Source organism: Nycticebus coucang, chromosome 13 (assembly GCF_027406575.1).
Source record: "Nycticebus coucang isolate mNycCou1 chromosome 13, mNycCou1.pri, whole genome shotgun sequence".
NCBI classification, from domain to species: Eukaryota; Metazoa; Chordata; class Mammalia; order Primates; family Lorisidae; genus Nycticebus; species Nycticebus coucang.
Window position 1 is genome coordinate 47,208,136 of NC_069792.1, and position 18,441 is coordinate 47,226,576.

An 18,441-nucleotide genomic window follows, 5' to 3' on the forward strand; every position below is an offset into this window, starting at 1 on the left:
AGCTATAGACTAAAAACAATAACAACAACAACAACAACGACAACAAACCTCAGAGAAAATAATATGCTGACAGCACATAGTCTTTTTTGGCACCATCAAAACTTGCTACACAAAAGCAGAACTGGCTGTACACCTGGCCTGAATCTGCCCCACATAAGTCACCTTCAGTGAGTGAGCCAGGAAACAAGGACACAGCCAGAATTGAGGAGATAATCTATCACAATTAATTTTAAAGACGTGTGAGGTCGTAAAGTCCAGAAATAGGTGAATGGCCATATAAAACAAATTAATATTGCTTTATAATACACGATACAGTAATATTAAAGTATTAATATTACTTTATAATATACAATATGTTCTAGGATACCTATATCTAAAGCTGTATCTATGTTTCCAGGCTTTATGGATAACATACATTATCAACACATAAATGCTTCCACTACAATCACAAAGATAAAGTCTCTCCTATGAACAAATCCAACTTTCTTAAAACTGCAGTTAACAGTTTAGTTTTCTTTTCCTTTTCAGATTGTCACTGAAGTTCCTCTTTCACTTAGACACAAATGCAGGCACAGATAGAGGACATGTTGCACTCTCAACATGACCCACCTTGTCTTGTATATACTACATACCCCCAGAGGTGGCCCACCTTCCACCATAAGATGGGCATGAGACCGACCACTAACACCAACATCCCTCCATGCACAAGAAATCGTCCTCTCTAGATAATCATCCCCACACAATAGCAACTGAATTTGATTGTTGCTGATGAAAATAACCTCAGGAAGGAGTGTTCACCCAATGATCTGAAATAAGCAAGGCAGCTATCTATACGGTGACAATCACGGTGTGGTCTGTAAACAAAAAGGCCCACCTGACACCCCTCCCAACAAAAACGCCCACCTCACACTCCTCCCAACTCTGTTCTGGCAGGTCAGAACAGCCAGGCTGCTGGGAGAGACAGAGCCCTGCCATCAGTTCCAGGAATCTCAGTCGAACTGGCCTCATGCCAAAGGCAAGTGGTTCACACCTTGGAGTCTGGTGTGGGGTGCTGGCTGACACTCTGGAGGATCCTACACCAAAGCTGTGGTTCCACACAAAACAGTGTGTGGATGAGGGGTGGGGGGATCTTCTCTGGGAGAACTTTATCTGTCCTTTTTTTCGTGTTCTTCCTCTCTTCCTACTCCCTAGGAGGGACACCTTCCTAAAAGTCAGGCCAAACTTAACTTTATTATGAAATTAAATCTTCCAGATAAATATGTTCAATACCCCATTGACAGACGCAAATTAAACTGGAACCTTCCTCACACATACTCACAAGGGGGCAGACAAGTAATATATTGAAGCAAATGTGTTTTCAAGCCAGCTTTTAAATAAAATTTCTAATTATCAGCATGCTTTTCACTCAGCAACCCTCCTCCACCTCTTTTTTTTTTTATTAAATCATAACTGTATACATTGATATGATCATGGGGCATCATACACTCGCTTCATAAACCATTTGACACATTTTTATCACAGTGGTTAACATAGCCTTTCTGGCGTTATCTCAGTTACTGTGCCAAAACATTTACATTCTACATTTACCAAGTTTCGCAAATACCCCTGTAAGATCCTCCACCTCTTTAACACCATTTTCACAACTCTTAGTTCAAGAACCACTTAAGAAATAAATAATCCATGGCAATTGAAAGCATGATAATTTTCTGTGAGGCATAATGGCTGGGTTTCTAGGTCCATGGGCAATAAAAATGTGCTACCTCTGAGCCATCTCGACTTCTTTTTTTTTTTTTTTTTTTTTTTTTATTTGGCCGGGGCTGGGTTTGAACCCGCCACCTCCGGCATATGGGACCGGCGCCCTACCCGCTGAGCCACAGGCGCCGCCCCCATCTCGACTTCTTTATGGAAAGTGACAAAAAGAGACCCAGAGAGACCAATGAAGAGCAAATCTCACCTTTGCAACAAATGTATTTTTCCCTATGACTTAACATTCTAACTCTGAGGGACAAAATTAGGAACAAAATTAAATTCTTCCTTCAGAGAAGAGAAAATCTAGCAAAAATGAGCATTTCAGGTTCTACTCTAAGATGTGATGTATTGAGTTCTAAATTTTTTGAGATGGATCATGTTCCTTCAGAGGGCACATCAACCAGCAAAGGTTTTCTGAACTTTTCTGGGCTCTTCTTACCATTTCCACACAGGCAGGACCACCTACAAAAAGGGGCAGATTGCTTGCCAGCCATGATATGTGCCAAATGTGTGTTTCTTAATCTGTAGCTAGGAAAAATCTCTTATGGGGTGTGTGGTTTTTTTTTTGTTTGTTTGTTTTTTTAAGAATTAATGGGATATTAAACAGTACAATCCTAAGACGCATTCTTTCCCAAATATTGGTCCATGAACTCTCTGCATCAGAGTCCCTTGAAGGCTTAATGAAGTCTTATGTGCCAATCTACACCATTAGATGAGGGCTGGGTCCAGCCCGGTTGGCATTTTTAATCAGTATTTTAGTGAGTGAGTTAACAATACAGGTGCGGTGGCAGATACCTATATTCCTAGCACTCTGGGAGCACTCTGAGATCCTCAAGAAGATAGCTTGAGGTCAGGCAAAAGAGCAAGACCCTGTCTCTAACAATAGAAAAATTAGCTAGGCATTGCGGTAGGTGCTTGTAGTCTTAGCTATTCAGTAGGCTGAGGCAGGATGATCACTAGAACCCAGAGTTTGAAGTTGCTGTGAGCTAGGCTGAGACCACAGCATTTCAGCTCGGACAACAGAATGAGACCAGCTCAAAAACAAACAAACAAACAAACAAAAAAACAACAAAAACCCCGAACCCCAAAACCAGAAAACAAAAACAACAAATGAATTAAGGCTGGTTGGTGTACTCACCAAACCACGAGGCCCAATCTGGGTTTGAACAGAGGACACAAGAGAGCGTGAGACCAGCATTTACCATCAAGCTGGCAGCTGGTGGCAGCTTCTCAGTTTCCAGCATCTCTGCCTCTGGCTCCAATCTGCCTTTTATGCTGATACCAGAGTGATTTTCCAAAAATGCAAACCTGGCTACTCTGCTCCCTGCTCTTGACTACAGGCACCCAACCTCAAATCTTTGCCTTTCCAGCCTCCTTCAACTGCCTGGGTCTGCTCTGCCCAGGCTGCTCTCAATTCCTGCCAGTCTTTGTTCTTTTGGTTACATTTCAGCTTAAATGTCATCTCCTCAGGGGGGCTTTCCCTAACCATCCAGTGACTCAATGACACAAATGCACTTCACTCTCTGCTAAAACCTAACACCTGCTATACTCCCTTGTTATGTGATCGTCTCCTCTCACCAGGAAGAGCAGGTAGCATGTCTGTTTCTACATCCTCTACCTATCACAGTGCCTGGGACATAGTAGGTACTCAATAAACATCCGATGGATGCCCACCTTAATTAATTATTGGTCTACACTACCAGCCCTGGTTAACGAATAGAAAGTTGCATTTCTTACCACGCAAAAGGAAACTCCAGCATAGAGAGTTTGCTTTGTGCAATATCTGTGCTTGGCAAAAACTGATACATAACTAGAATTTCTGTAAACTGATTCCATACTCCATTAAAGAAGGCTGGCATTTTAAGAATTCTTATGAAGAACTTTGTAAAGTGAACCATTTTATCTTTGTTTGTAGAACTGGATTTTCACATAAATTTCACATTCAGCTTCCGTAAAAAGTTAGCTCTTACTAGTTGTTATTAATACCAAAGTCACCTCACTTAAATTTTACTACTTAATCATAAAAATATTGTCTTTGGAACAAAATATCCCTGAGTTATAAAGCATAGGGCCCAGAGAGTGTCGTGAAGCTACAACAGCAGAGCACATGATGGGCCCTCTAGAAAATTAACACACATTCTGACCACAGAAAGTCTGGAAAAGAGACTTGTTGAAAAGCACTTTATAAAGAAACCTACCATCCGCCCAGGTCCTGGACTTGTTAATATATAAACAAAGATTTTAGAAAGTTGTAAGTGCATTAAGTAAGAATAAAAGAAACCTATAAATAGATGATAGTTCTATTTTGGTAGTGGTCTCCCCTCTCCACTAATTCAGAAAAATCGTATTTTATATAAAAGTTTTCCAGCAAAGACTTGGCCTTTCATCTTTCTAGCAAGTGAAGATCTCCACTTGAGAACTTAATCAGTTCTGCTGTGTGTTCCTTTTAGCCAGGGACTATCTAAGTGAACCGACGCAGGCAGGTGACAGATGGGGAGGGCTCATGGCTCTGGTTTACAGAGCCTTACAAAAACAAAAATGGAAATACTAGGTTGCAAGGAAGGAGGCTCAAGTTCAGAAAGGAGAATCAGGTAGCCGGTGGTCCATCACAGGAGGAGGTAAACAGAGGATTCGCCTGGAATGGTTTCTGGCCTGCTGGGAGCACATGGTTGTTAGGAACTTACTGGTGAGAATACAAGCCCAGAGGGGCAGGAGTCACCCCAGCAAGGTGGGCTTACCAGAACCCATTCTCCTGAGTAGAAACTGAAAATTAACAGAGGGATGAAGTATTGTTTTCTAATCCCCTCCCATCCTTTTTCAAAATTCCCTGCTACTGCTTCCACAGTGGTTCCCTTATTACCTACACTAGACAGGTGGCACCCTCTGTATCAGGGGTTCTCAATGATGGCTGTATTCCTGGGGGGAACTTCCAAAATCCACCAAGGTCCATGCCCCACTCCAGCATACTTCAGTCTGGTATACCCTGGGCATCAGTATGTTTTAAACCTCCCCAGACAGTAGTAAGCTGTAGCCAGCAAGGAGAACCATGGCTCCAGGCAGGGTGCAATGGCTCACTCCTGTAATCCTAGTACTCTGGGATGCCAAAGGAGGTGGATCCCTTGAGCATAGGAGTTGCAGACCAGTCTGAGCCAGAACGAGACCCTGTCTCTATTAAACATAGGGAAAATGTGGTGAGTGTTGTAGGGGCACCTATAGTCCCAGCTACTTGGGAGGCTAAGGCAAAAGGATCACTTCAATGCAGGAGTTTGAAGTTGCTGTGAGCTAAGCCAATGCCAAGGCACTCTAGCTGGACAACAGAGTGAGACCCTGTCTCAAAAAAAAAAAATAAAAAAAAAAACAGAATCATGGCTCCATAGAGCATCATGAGAGCTGTGGCAGGGCAGGGGCAGAGGGTGTATTTAAATGAGGAAGGGGGTGCAGCAGTGACAGGGGGAGGCCATCAGTTTTTTAACAACAGGAAATGTGGTAGCAAGAAAAATGTGTGCAAACTCAGGAAGATGCCTGGCAAGAGAAGGCAGGTGTAGTATCAAGGCGAGACAAGTTTAGGTCTTTGAAGTCGGGAGACAGAAGAGTAAATGATACTTACGAAGAACTGTAAGACCTGTGAAGAGACAACTGGCAGAGGCCGGCATAGGAGGTGGGTGTACACCAACCAAGACACCCAGTAGAGAGGTCTGTGGGTAGGAAAGGTGGGGTTCATACTTCTACAACTGAATGGCAATGATTCAACGTCACTTCATACAGATGGTTCCCTTTCAGACAGATTTTGGTGGCACACTTAAAGCAATTAAAAACTTTTTAAAAAGAGGTAATAAACAGTACCAATGTAGTTTCTACTGCATGTTTCTGCATCCCGATGAAAGCATCCAGAATTCTCACCTCTCTTCCTTGCCTGACCATTAGCATCGTGATGCTCTTTGACAACTTATTACTGCCTTGAGGCTGCTCTGAGTCTCTAGGAGCCAACATTGTTGGCTGTTCCTATAAATGTGCAATTTTTTTTTTTAATCTCATGTTGGTGCTATAGTACACTCTGCTCTTTCTTCCAATTTATGGAAACCGGATCCCCTTGCACGCAAATGGGTCCCACAATCTGTAGTACATTCAGCCTAGTGTATAATAACATTGCCCACACAAGTATACATTTCACTTGTAACAAAAGCAAATTTTACAAATCAATCAAAATATTCAATCACATTCATGATGGGTAGCAACTTAGAAGTGGTATGGGAAACAAGTTAAGACCCACTGGCCTGCATTTACAGTTTTTCTAAGTACCGCTGTCAGAATCTAGAAATCAACACAGATGTGAAATTTATGGTTAAAAGACTAATAAGGCTTCCTAAGTACCATTAGGCAAATTATATAAGATGATTATGCAGAATTTAACAATTCGCAACAAATCTTTACTATCTTACTTTGGATTGCTGTCTTACTTGTGAGTTGAAGGCCCACTAGAGAATCCCATGTAGTTTTCTTCACATCTTTATCTTCCTTGAATTCTAAGCATCTTTATCTGAAGAAAATTTACTCTAGTGGAGTCTCATCCCTATTTTTAATCTCTATAGCTGTGTAGTTTCACTTCCTGGGATTTTGCCAGGGAAGTGAGGATTGCCAGGCCTGAGGCTGGAGCTAACCAGGATAACAGTGGCCATTGCTACCTTTGAGTTTTTCTCCATGAATATCTTTTTGATCCAACAAAACCATCTTATTCTTTCTGGGCCCGAGGGCTGGAGCAGATGAACATGGCTACAGTCCAGAGCTACAGCAGGGAGGTAAAGCCACAAACCACAAATCTGGCTGACCATAACACTTCCATACCTGGCTTTCTTCCACCAAAACTGACAGCTAATTTGGCATTTTGTCAAACCCAATGGGAAAAATATGTCCATGGCTAAGTTATATGAGGACAGAGCCCTTATTTGAAATGGAATTTCCTGGGACATGGTACGACTGTCTTGCAAACTTTTATATACAATTTTGAAAAGCAAAAATTCTGAACACAGTTGCTTTATTATTTTGCTACCAAATGAACTTAGGCAAAATCTGACCTGAACTGGCATGAGATTATTTAGTCTTTTTCTGTCCAAGTAAAGCTGAACTTTCATCCACTTTGCTACAGAAATTACTGTTTATTCCCTGTATACCATGAGGATATTATACTAACATACAGTATATAACAAACTATAAAAGCTGAATTCTTAAAGACATTTGGCCCCAAAGGATTTGGCTAAGGCATGGTTGACCCATATACAACTCACAGACAGGTGAATTTTCTAGATTTCATCCTTTTATAGTTTCCCCATATCATGTAGGTATTTGCCTAACCTCAGATTTTCAATGATTTCTGTAACATTATTTTAGTAGTTCACAAGTGTAAGTAGTATAGTTCATGGGGGGGGTCACTGACACAGGAACAAAGCAGGACACAGCTGGAAAACAGCCACTCTGCTCTGTACACCCTTTAATGTAGAACATGCTGCATTTAACACACACACTCATCTTCTCCTTTGCAGTATTTTTCACTTTATCAGTCTGAAAGTTCCGATAACTAAGTATACTCCAGCCCACACCATAGCATGTGTATGGTATGAGCAACATAAAAAATTCAAAGGTGACAATGACCTTGAAAAAGAAGGTATTAAGCTACATTTTTACTGCTAGACATTAACATCCCATATGAAACATCCAGAGATTTGCTAAGGTATAGAGACAGAAAGTGAGACAGAACAGAGAAAACAATGGAAAGATTAGTGGTTGTCTGGGGCTGGCAGTGGGAATGAGGATTGATTGCCATTCTGATCTTCTTGGGGTGACAGAGAAGTCCTAAAACTGAACGGTGTTGATAGTTTCCACATTCTGTAGGTTTACTAAAAAATCAGCAAACTGTACAGTTAAAATAGGAGATTTTTATGGCATGTAAATTATATCACAATGAAGATGTTAAAAAATTTCATTTCCTAAATTACAAAAGTAATACACTTTTATTTTTTTATTTATTAAATCATAAAGAATTAGATCATGTACAATGTGCTGATTTCATATACAATTTGGAATGCTTACATCGTACTGGTTAATATATCCCTCACCTCACTTAATTATTGTGTTAAGCAAGGGTACATGTCGGATCTATTAAGTATAGACTAAAGTAATACTTTTTATATAAACACCTCCCCTTTTCTCCTGACATTTCAAATTAATACCAGTTGAAATGAGAAGAGGGGAGAACAATAAATGGAACCTACTCCTGATTATCAAGGGAAAACGAGAAATTTCATCTGCAAACGACTGATGCTACGTCTAGACAGAAAACTGATCTCCTCCGGATATTCCCTTACATTTAGCAACTGAAATTTAAAATGTTTTCACTTTAACATGCCATGCATGCCTCTAATTACAGCACGCATGAAGTTTTATTTAGTTGTCATTCCTGCAAAGGGAGTATAACTTCCTAAGGACAGGAACTATGTCATGGTCTTCACTGTATTTTCAGAAGCTAGTAGGTGTTCAACAAATGATTATACTGAATGCAATGTCTTCTTTACCAGATCTATCACGTTTCCAAGTGCATGAACAACATAACACAGATTAAAGAGATATTCCCTACCTTCCAGATCAGGGTTTCTCATCTTCAGTACTACTGACATTTGGGGGCAGAAAAATCTTTGCTGGCGAAGGCCGCTTTGTGCACTGCAGAATGTAAAACAGCATCCTGGGCTTCTAACCCACTAGATGCCAGTAACACCTCCCTTCCAGATGTGACAACCCAAAAAACATTCAGACATTGCCAAATGTACTCTGGGGAGTTGAGAACCACAGCTCGAGATAGAAAGAGTTTAAGGCAGCGCAAACTCACTGTGGCCACATCTGAAGGATGCCTTTCATGCTATCACTTCTGAAGCTGGTGAGAAGTCAAGAAAGAAAAAGCATATGACTAGCTAACAATGATTCTCTGACCACAGGCCTTGGCGTATGATGGTGAGAAGAAAAGGAAAGAAATTCTTTTTGTTCTCTGTGTAACTGTGGAGAAGCAAAAGGGTTATTCTAATACAAGGCTGACAGTTTTCAGGATATATGGAACTAGGGAAATACACAAGGAGAAGAGTCCACATGCCAAATGGCCTATAGCTATAAAAAGTTTGAATGAAGCATGCCCCTTGCCAGCACTAGGCTGTGTATCATGAATTGTATCAATGAGAATAATTTTGAAAATGCTAGTGAATATGTATTAGGAGGAAAGATCTATAATAATTCAGGTCCTGACATGGCACTATTAGGAAATAACTCTACCAGTTGGAAAGGTTAAAAACTGCAATGGCAGAAACCATTAAATTACGTATAAGTTTAATACATCTGAGCTTTATTTTATTTTTCTCAACAACTGCAGTATTTAGCAATCCTGTTCAAACGCAAAGCCGTTATTATTCATATTGTATATTTATAATCAGACTCCAGACTTTTTAGTTTCTAATTTGGAGATATTGAGCATTTTATGTTAACATTAAATTTCAAAACATACATTTTTGAGCAAAGAGACCACTATATAATAACACAAAGGAAAAATATTCTTAACAGTATCTAAGGACATGCAAAAATTCAGAATTCATAATAATATTTTACTTCAAATCATCTTTTTTATTTAGCAAAAGAAAGGAGTTGCTTCCAGTATCAACATCAACAATTTACATTCTACAAATGACACCACCCTAGTTTTCAACCAGTTCTATATTTCTTATCAATCCGTTCGTTTAAGGAAAAGCTATAGTAGACAGTTATGTGTCAATTTCTAACACATGAACGGGAAGCCTATCTTTTCCAATTCTGTTTGTAAAAATATTTATATTTTGCTCTGTGTGCCTACTGGTAAACATAAACAGGTTTATGACTCTGAAATACTAAGTATGTAATTCATAAATCCTCTAAGAGAAAGAATATATACAATATGCAAAAGCATGCTATTCAATCAAGCTCCAACCGAACACATAATTATGCTATTCAAATTAGATTACTAGTTTAGACATGTTCTATCATGACAAGTATACACTAACTTTAAAATGTCTGAGTAAAGTGCGGCACCTGTGGCTCAAGGAGTAGGGCGCCGGTCCCATATACCGGAGGTGGCGGGTTTAAACTCAGCCCCGGCCAACAACCACAAAAAAAAAAAAAAAAAAAATGTCTGAGTAAAATTCAATGCCAGTAAGGAAAGAGAGGAAAAGAAAATTTAATGACATTTTAGAAAATAAGCTCCTAGTTCATAATATAAAAATATAAACTCATGAAAAGACGAGTAGGAAATGCAGCTTAATTGTTCGTCTTAGTAGTAAGTAAATACTAACTCTAGGCCCTTCATTATAACATTGTCATTGGAAGAAACTGAGACACACGAAACATGAAATGGACAAATTAATCTTTCTTTTACTTCATTTGAGTTTCCTCACATATTATTATGAATGCAATAAAATCATATGTAACATATCCTATTACTTTATATTATTATTTAAATTTCCATACGTCTACATTGTAATTTCTCAAATGCAGTAGACTAAGGCTACTCTTAATACATCATGCATGGTAATAGCTAACAGAATGAAAGTAGCTGCTTGACATTTTATAAAACTTTCAAAAATTTATAAATGTAATGTTACTTTTGAAAATCAGCATCAGTAGCAAAACAGTAAGTCACCAAATGTCACAAATGCGTAAGCCCCTTTGGATTCATCTCTTCCTACTGGAGCTGAAATGTAAAATTGGCCCCATGAAGCTTGAAATTGAGATTCAGGGATGACATTGGCACCAGCATTTTGGCACTTGCTAGAAATTGCTTTCATCTGGAAATTGCCATTTAGTAAGCCTCCTAGATATTTTTTTGTGAAATAAAAAATAAAAAATGCAGCACCATAAACTTTCCAACAGCCATAACGTTCCATGTACATGTCATGATTTTAACATTACTATCTATTTGTAGCTAATATCTGCTTTAACAGTAGCTAAATTAGGTAATCAAAATTTTAGACTAGCAGGAGCCAAAACAGAAGTTGTAAACTAAAATAAATCTTTCAGATTTATCCTGTGTCATTTTACACCGCTTACAAAAAAGACAAAAGCTTCAACACTTTGGCATTAAATGGGTAACATGATAGCTGCTTTGGCAAGACAAAAGCAAGATACATCATTTAATGCATTTGTGGAATTCAAGAATATTAATAAAGGAAAACCAGTAGTTCACAATTTAGCTGACTTTTATTTTATATACATGAACATGCATATGCGTGTGCACACACACACAGAATGCTTCTTACATTCAACAGCAATTGCAACTGCTGAAAAACAAATTTCCATTGCATTACAAATAACAAGTTTAACTACAATAATTTTACAATTTAAAATATCAAAACCCTGCCTTTAATACTCAGTTACGTGCTGTTTCAGATAACGAAAGATATGATTTTATAAAAAAACAGATTTTGCTCCAGTCTAACTTAATCACATATATTTGCATAAAGAACCTGTGGCTCATCAAATATGGAAATTGGATTGACAGTTTCTATCACGTCTTTGAGCAGACTATTAAAAAAGAACTCTTAAACATCCCACCCCTTAATTTTTCTTTAGTAGCTATTCACAAACATCCAAGAACCTTCACAGCGTGGTATGAACCCAGGATCTGAAGTCCGAATGTCTCATTTTGGGTCCTGGGAGCTCTACTACTTACCAAGTGTGTTGTCTCCACCCAGTCATCTTTATATCTCCACCCACCCTCTCAGTTTCTTCATCTCTATAACAGGCCTTTTTCATTTTATCAGTATGAGAGTTCTGATAACTAAGTGTACCGAAGCCTACACCATAGCATGTGTATGGTATGAGCAATATAAAAAATTCAAAGGTGATGCTGATCTTGAAAAAGAAGGTATTAAGCTACATTTTTACTGCTAGACATTAATATCCCAGATGAAATGTCCAGAGATTTGCTAATCGGCCTTCAACTCAAAATTAGAAGACAAAACGTTTGAGGATTGAAATGTATGATGTGAACTAAAACACACAGTACTTATTTCCATCCTCTCCAAATATTTCAGTTGTCTATAACAACAAGTTCTATTTTTATATGATAGGTGAAAATTATAGAACACTGTATTCAACATACTTCAAATAATCCAGTGAGACACAAGTCTCATTAACAGTTGTAAAAGGATTGATTCAAAGGTCCACGTCTTCTAAAGATGCTATGGACATAATAAAAGCATAAACTTAAATAAATAAATAAATAAAAATAAATGCATAGTTTCTGTAAACTGGCGAATAATGTATCACTTATTGCTTTTCTCCTCAGGGTGCTCATTCATCTAGATATGGCTGCTATGGAGAAGCAGTTTATGCACCAGCAAAGTGATTTCTTTCATGCTTCCCATCCTCTCATTTGCCTGTGTCCTGATGTCAACAAAGGAGAAGAATGAATGGAACAGAAAAACAAGGCATGATAATTCTATAAGCTGCTGGAGAACCAGGATCACACTTTTTTTGTAATTTTATATCTTTCACCACTACCCTCCACATAGTAGGTCTTAACGTTTATTGAGAGGAACTGAAACTCTATGACAAACAGTCACCATTATCTGTGTAGATAGACACAAGTTAACAGTCAGATCCGTCTCTTTGCTCTCTGCCTTTTCTTTCTATTTCATTTCTCTTATCACTCACTTCCCATTCAGTCAAGCACTTCATTCTGCTTTGCCTCTGGCTTCTGCCACTTTATGTCCAAGCACCCATCAAGAACTTTTTCTCACTCAATCTTACTATCCTGGCCAGCATGGTGGCTCATGCCTATAATCTTAGCACTATGAGAGGCCAAGGGGGATGGATTGCTTGAGCTCTGGAGATGAAGACCAGCCTAAGCAAGAGCAAGACCCCATCTCTATGAAAAATAGAAAAACTAGCTGGGCATTGTGGTGAGTGCCTATAGTCCCAGCTACTCTGGAGGGTAAGGCAAGAGGATGGCTTGGTGAGGTTGCTGTGAGCTATGACTCCCGGGCACTCTATCCAGAACAACAGAATGAGACTCTATCTCAAAAAAGAATAATAAAATAAAAAATGAAAGAAAGGAAAGGAAAGGAAAGGTGGGAGGGAAGGAGGGAGGGAGACTCAGGGTGGGTCAGTGCATTTGGAAAAAAAACTTACTATCCCATCTCCTTTTCTGTAAACTGGCAAATACTGTATCACTTCTGCCACCTTGGCCTTTATCAGTTCCTTAACTGCACATGCTCTCCCAGGCAGATCACAACCTGAAAAACAATTTCAAATGTGCAGAGGACCTACAAACTTACATTTCCAGGACAGCCTCTGTCCTGAATTCCAGGGCACAAGCTGTACAACTGTCAACTGCACCTCAAGCCCAGATATTCCTCTGGTGTGTCATACTGCATAAACCCACGACTTGTCATGTTCCCCTACAGAGTGCTCCATCCTCTGAATTCACCACCATTACCAATAGTACCTCTGTCTATTCAAAGCCAGAAACCTGAGAGTCATCCTGAAAGTCACCATCCCCCCCTAGCTTCTCTGCTAATGTCTGAGTTCAGACCTTAAATCCACACTAAGATTCAAAGGTTTTTGTTCTTTTTTTTTTTTAACATGGCTTTCCTGTTCTCTTCTCACCTTATCCACTCTTCAATATACCCACAATGATTATTTTAAAAGGATAGCCTCAAGTGTTCGAATTCATCTACAAGATCAAATATGGCCTGCAAGACCCTTCTTCCTGAAGTGGCTCTGGCCTCCAATCTCTGCTTCTAGCCTCATCCCTCCCCCTCTACATGCACCGGTCACAGAGAATGACCAGCTGTTTCACAACACACCCTCCTCATGGGTACCTTTGTTACACCATATTCCCCATTCAACTGATAGTGGAGAGGCTATCCTCTGCTGTGCTCAGAAGGATTTCCCCTGGCCCACCTCCATCCTCAGCTTCCTGGTACCCTCCTATTTGCTCTCCCAAACTCAGATCACCGATCCTTAGGGAAAGCCACTTCCTTGGAGTCAGCATCACTGACAGAACCCAGTGGTTGTTATGTATTCATTTCCTTTAAAAACCATAGTCTCATGGGAATGACAGACAACACTGCTGTACTAATGTGGTACTCATGTGACAGTTCACTGCTGATACTTTTTAGATTTAAATAAACATCTAAAATAAAATAAAAAAAAACTCAGATCGCCACACTTCTCCTTTCGTTAATGAGAACGATGCAAGTATATGACCCCAAACCCAGAGAAAGTTAACATGCCTCTCCACTATCAGTTGAAGCCTTCATGCTTCCTACTTCACAAAACGGACGTGCAGTTTTCATTTTTGAGCTCACTGCATGAACTAAGCTTAAGCTCTTCCTCCACCAAGATACAGAGATGATGCTTCCTGTGCAGTCAATTCTTGCTGCTGCTGGCTGTGGGCAAGAAGGTGGGTGTGCGCCTTCCCACGGGGGCGCAAGGGAGATAGCGACCAAGTTAGGGACCTTTATATAGGGACCAAGTGAGATAGCACAGGATTCTCTCAGAAAGCATGATACAGTACAACATATTAACCCAGAGGTAGTAGAATGTTCTATCAGAAGCACTGGCCCTATCATACAGCTCCAAACTCCACTCTTTACTCTGAAACTTACTAGTATCACCTTGGACAAGTACCCTGACCTTCCTAGACTTCAGGTGCCACTTTTGCTAAACAAGCTAGTAAAGACCACACAAGGTCACCGTGAGGATTAGAGGAAATAGCGTGTGTAAAGTTTGCAGCATTGGCAGCCAGTGTGTAGTGATTGCTCCCTGCCAGCTATTCATTCCTATCCTTATGCAGGGGGATAGCCAACAAAGGACTAGAAAGGCAGTCAGATAAATCACGCTCAGAGCTGTGCTCCCCTCATATCCACCCCCTGCCCTAAAACTCAGCTATGACTCAGGCTCAATGGGCTGGTTGAGTATGAACTGCTCGCTTGTGTAAGTTGTATAAATCTCCAATACACCCCTCATAATGCATAAGACAAGCATTTTAGAAATATCAGCTCCCAATTCCCCAAGCCTAAAGTGAAAATTCCAAAAGTACCTACGACTGGGTAGAGTAAATGACCTTCATTCGCTTATACCCGTATTAAAGTTAGTTTGCATTTCTTATGCATGAATCTTCTGACAGCAAAAGAAAGCTGGATGTCCGAAGAATGTTATTTAGAAATTTAAAAGTCACCATAGATAGGTCACTTAAACAGATAAGGGCCAACACAGACAGGAAATAAAACAACTAGATGTAAATTCTAAAGCATTAGTAAATAATTAATTACGGAACTAACTTAGTCACAAAAGTGATCAAGGGGGCCTTTTACTATAGAATAACCCAAAGCAGAAGAACATTTGAAATGTAAGTATTGACCAGAAAAAGGGAATATCTGTTCTCTGCAAAGGAGGGTTAAACTTGAAGTAAAAGATGTTTCAGAGAGATGTGACACATCTCTGTCCATGGCGGAGGCTCTTTTGACACCTTGCAACTGTGGTATTGTATCCCCAGGTACACTGAAGTAGACAATTAGAAGCCTGTTCCCAGGGAGTTTTTATTTTATAAAAAGAAAGCCAACCTGAAGTCTGTCTTCAAAAGTGGGATACCTAAGCTCAGATATTTCATTAAACATTATATCAGTCTGTGTGCCTATGGTGCCTAGGTGCCTAATACAGCAATTAGATTTTAATTTCTAGAAAACAGAGTAAAGATTTGCCAAGGGCCAGAACACCATCTATAAAAGAAAGCCCCCAAATAGCCTTTCAATCATTCCCAACATCTGGGGCTCAGGCCCGAAGTTCAACAGGCTGTGGAGAGATGTTTAAAAAAGTACTTCGTGTAGACACTTAAAACTGCTTCCTGTGACACTGGTACTGAGGCCTCAAGGAAGCGTGCTTATTTAACATGAAGGAATAATCACTTTCATTTCTGAACACACAGTTTAATATGAAGCCAAGTGCAAGATCTCTCTCTCTCTCTCTGCCCAAGGGGAGCTCTCCTGCTGGGGCGGACTTCATATTCAGGGAGGATATTGTCTGTGGATTGATTAGGGCTGCTCACGGTGGTTTTCTTGACTGTGTGAGGGTTGCTGCAGCTACATGTACAGGCAGGAAGCAAAACAGAGAGCATCAACCTCCAGTGTAAACTCTGACATCACACCAATTTTTCTTTTTGACCCTGTGTATATATATAAACAGAGAAGTAAAAAGCAACAGAATTCAGTTCAAATTGAAGGAGAAAACTAACTTCACCTTCTGGTGCATCTACTACATACTAGGAGGTATGGAGCTATGGGTGAATGAATTAACAATAATTATGATGATAATGATCGTTCCCAGTCATGGAGATCTCAGCGGTGGGGGCCATTCTGCATACTTTCATCCTTAAGCTTAGATTTCCTCATCTGTAAATTAAGGATAATAATGGTCTATCTCATTTACAAGTTGAGGCAGCAGGGTCACAAAGGTCAGTTTGAACACAGCCATGAATTAAAATTAAAATCCTAGCTCCAATTTCTACTATTTGATCTCAATGAGCTTCCATTTCCTCATCTCTACAGCAGAGACGAAGCCACCTACCTCAAAGAACTGAAAAGAGAAACTGAAGGAGACAGAAGGTCAAACACCAGCTGGTGTCTGTATCTCCAGGTGGTGCCCAATAAATATGTATGCTGTCTCTGCTATTATAAACGTGAACCACTTCTGTTAACCTCCGACAGCAGCTGTAAAATAACTTTACCTAGAGCAAGCTTAATTGGCTCAAAGCTTTACGTCTATGAACTCATTTTTTCCTTACCACAATCCTGCAAGATAGATACTACTGTTATCCCCATTTTAAAGATAAAAACATGGGGGCAAAGAGTTTGGGTAACTCGCCCGGTTTCAGACAATGGACTGGAGCCAGTCCCCTTAAGTAGGATGCAACAGTACTTACTGGGTCAATTTCTTTGAAGTTCCATACTTAGAAGGACTCTTTTCCAGAAGTAGGCACTGGCTGCTCTCATAAACAGCAATGTGTTGACTTGACTAACTTCTCAACTTCTGAAATAACATTTTGCGTATTTTCTTAGAATTCCATAAAAAAGCCCTACATTTAAAATAAGGTGCCTTAACTAGTTCATCTTGTTCTAGATGCTGGAATACCATAAATAAATGCACTTCTCTCTCTAAAGATTACCTAAAAAATCTTACATTAAAATACACCACTGAGTTTTGCTTTAAACAATAATTTTAAGTCCAAATTAAACAGATCACAGTTTTAATGTGACCTGTTGTGTTAAACTCATGACTTCTATGCAAATATTCCACCTAGTTTTTTTTAATATTCGCTATCTAATATACTGTACACTGTAGACTGTTTACCATATACTGTATGGCATTTTAAAGCACTATTCCTTTTACAAATCTAATCAACTCAAGTATTAAACATCAATGATGATAATCCATTACTCTGCTTAAAAGGAAAAGCTCTAGGGGACAGCTGGGAAAGAAAGGTTAAAGATTTCTATCCTTCACAGTAGAACACTGAAGCTACCTATAAACAATGCTCTTTGTTTATTAAGATAATTAAGCCCATCAGTACACTTAACTTTCAGACTCAACAACTGTCTAGCATGAACAATTTCCACTTTTTCTAAAACAAAGGGCATGTGTTCAAAAAGGGGTCTTCTGCATGCTCTCTGCACAACGCATGCTATTTTAAAACTTGATTTATGTGTCTAATTCCTGGACCTGCCTTGAAAAATATATTGGGGTTCTTCCTGCCATGCACCCTATTAGGAGAAGACGTTCCAATTTGAAGAGTGCACGTTTTCAGACTACAGGCAGCTATATCACGTCAGCATTTCATTAAACACTGTTCAAGCTGGACTTTGAACAAATGTTATGGAGAACCACAGCTGCAGCCACTGTAGAGAGAAAGAGTTATCCAGCCAGGAAGCTTACATAAGAAGTGCAGGACAAGCACGATGAAACCCAAGTGTCATCATCTGATTTCTATTTCTTTGAGACTTGCCCACATTCTTAAAGTGTATGAAATCACATGCCCAGAGCGTTTTTCTCATTTCATTTGCCTTAGAGCACAAAACACCAACTTGGTATATAAATTGTTTTTTTTTCCCGGAAAGGACTAGCCTCCAATTATGGAAACGCTGGCAACTTCTGCCTAGGGGAAGCGTAAAATGGGAAGCGGGAAGCCTGCAGGCCTGAAAGGAGTGGTTTAGCTCTTCTTCCCAAAGATTCATAGCAGCGCTGGGCATCCAAGGAGAGTCATTCCCCCAGGACTTAGGACGGAGGTGAGAAGACCTTTTGGACCCCTCCCCCCGCCCCCCTCCACACACACAGTTAAGGAGCTCCGAATGTGCTATTAACAAGCAGCAGGCGACATGCCCTCAGAGCACCTGTCCTCTCCCAGCACATTTCCAACTGGCATATTCGTCAGAGGCTGTGGCCAGCCAGTCCTGGACTCCAGACTCTCCCCGTGTCTGAGTGCAGTATCTCCTTTTTCCCACACTGCACTTTCTCACCAAGCTGGAACATTGCTAACAAGAGGTGCCCGCTTCCCACAACATAAAGATAATAAAAATGAACCTCTCCCTATTCGGGCATTGTGGCGGGCGCCTGTAGTCCCAGCTACTC